This window comes from Aspergillus viridinutans (genome assembly GCF_018404265.1).
Source record: "Aspergillus viridinutans IFM 47045 DNA, scaffold_12, whole genome shotgun sequence".
Taxonomy (NCBI): Eukaryota; Fungi; Ascomycota; class Eurotiomycetes; order Eurotiales; family Aspergillaceae; genus Aspergillus; species Aspergillus viridinutans.
In genome coordinates, this window is record NW_025091228.1 from 4,307 (window position 1) to 6,944 (window position 2,638).

A 2,638-nucleotide genomic window follows, 5' to 3' on the forward strand; every position below is an offset into this window, starting at 1 on the left:
TTATACTATCTAATAAATTTAAATAGTATATAGTTAAAGGATATTATATTAATTATAGATAGTCTAAGATCTTATAAATACTTTAATAAAATATAATCTTATAGTACTAGTTACCTTACTATATTATATCTATAATTAGTTACTTTATATAAATAATAGACTTTTATATATACTATATTTATTACTCTAAGAAATATTATAAAATACTTATAATATAAATAGCTATCTAGATATTAATAGGATACTTAAGTTACTTAATAGCTTAATCTTTTATTATATTAAATATTAGGTAAAGTAATACATCTGATTCTACTCTAATTATTAGAAGAAATAAATAAGATAATATTTATTATATAGGATATTATAACTATTAGTTACTCTACTAATTCCTTTCTATACTATAATAATTAATATTATTATTAGTTTACCTAACATAGGATGTTTTAATTCTATTATATTAGTTACTAATAAATTTATAAAAAGGATAATAGCTATACTAGGATACTTAACTTAGAAAGCTAGAGAATAGGTAAATATACTACTTATAGCTTTAGATACTAGAGACTAGGATATTCCTAAATATATTATCTTAGATAGGGACCCTAAATTTATATTAGAAGTATAGATAGAATTTACTAAATCTTTAGATATTAAATAGTATTATTCTATAGTATACTATACTTAGACTAATAGATAGAGTAAATAGAGTAACTAAACTATTAAAATCTACTTATATTATATAATTATCTTACTTAATTAAATTACTAACTAGCTAACTATCTTACTAGTAATATAGAGGACTTTTAACTTAATAATAAATACTTTAACTAAGGAAATACTATATTAATTAATATATAGTCTTTAGTTACTAACTCTCCTTAATATAGATTATACTAAATTAATTAAGTAATCTTTTTCCTATTATATATCTATAATAGAGGCCCTATAATTTATAACTATATTTATAAAGTATAGATATAATAGTTAATATATATTAATAGCCTTTTATAAGGATGATAAGGTCCTTTTAAAGCTATATATAGGTTATACTATATAGTTAACCCTAGGCTGGAAACTTAGAAACTAATATATAGGTCTATTTAAAGTTCTAAAGAGAGTTAGATCTCTAGCTTATAAACTAGACTTTCTAAAAGACTAGTAGCTATATCTAGTAATCTCTATTATCTATCTAGAGAAATACTATGATAGAGATTCTTTTAATTATAAACTAGAAGAACCTAGCTCTATTTATATAGATAGTAATATAGATAAGTATTAGTCCTATAAGCTTAAAAGAATTATCACTAAATATAAAGTTCTGGTTAAAGGAAAAGGTAAGAAGAAAGGAAAATTAATATAATATCTTATTAAATAGAAAGGATATAGTAATAAGTAGAACTAATAGATATTAGTTAACTAGCTTAATAATATAAAAGAGTTAGTCTAGGAATTTAAGAATAAAGAGAAGAATAAAGAGAAAACTAAATTATAGTAGTCTATACTCTTATATCTATATTTATTATTATATTTCTATAATTATATTTTCTATTTATAGTACCCATGCTATTTACTATCTAGTTTTAATATATTATTTACTATTATTATTATACTATTCACTATCTATTTTCTTTAATCTATTTACTATTATTATTACTAGTTAAGTAACTCTCCTATATTTTAGCTCTCCCTAATACTTTACTCTATTCTTTCTTTATCTATCTATAATACCCTTTTCTTCCTATTTACTATAATACTTAGATTATTATTTTCTACTATTCTAATAATATTCTCTATAACTTACCTATCCTTAATATACTTCTAGCATATCTATCTACTACTAGATATATATATTAAACCTAATAGCTCCCTATCTCTAGATAAGATTATTAAGTCCTTATCTATAATATTCTCTAAATAGATATTTATACATCCTTAAATACACCCTAATACTAGTAGAAAATTAATAGAAAGACTTTAGGATTTTAAAACTTAACTACTTTCTAATTTACTAGATATAGAAGAATAGCTTTACCTACCTACTAGAGTTCTTAATAAGCTTTAAAGATAGATAGAAAATATAGCTATATAAAGATAGATTAATACCCCCCTAAAAGAAGCAGATAGCTAAAAATCTTATTAAAGATATAGCTACTTAACTAGAACCTAGTAATCTAATACTAGAAAACCTTATCTTAGGATACCTTATACTGGATAAGTAAGAAGAGTTATCTAGAATTAAATATAATAATCTCTTATAGACTCTTAGGTTAAATAATTATAAAACCTTAGATCCTTACTTAAGCTTCTCTATACTAGTGTCTTTTTAGCTTAACCTAGAAATAGGTAGGATAAAGAAAATAGAAGCTAAAAAACTAAGTAAGAAGTAGAAGAAAAAAAAAGAAGTAAAGAAGAAGAAATAATAAGTAATATAACTAGTTAAATTAACTATATATAATCTATTTCTTTTAATACTAATAAAATTCTACCTAAAGAATCTAGATATTAAGAAGATTATATAGAATAGTCCCCTACTAGTCTATCTAAAATAGTAAGAATTAAAACTAGATATAATACCTATAGGTATTATTCTTAAATACCTAAATATATATAATATATTATAGGATGTTTTCTACTATCT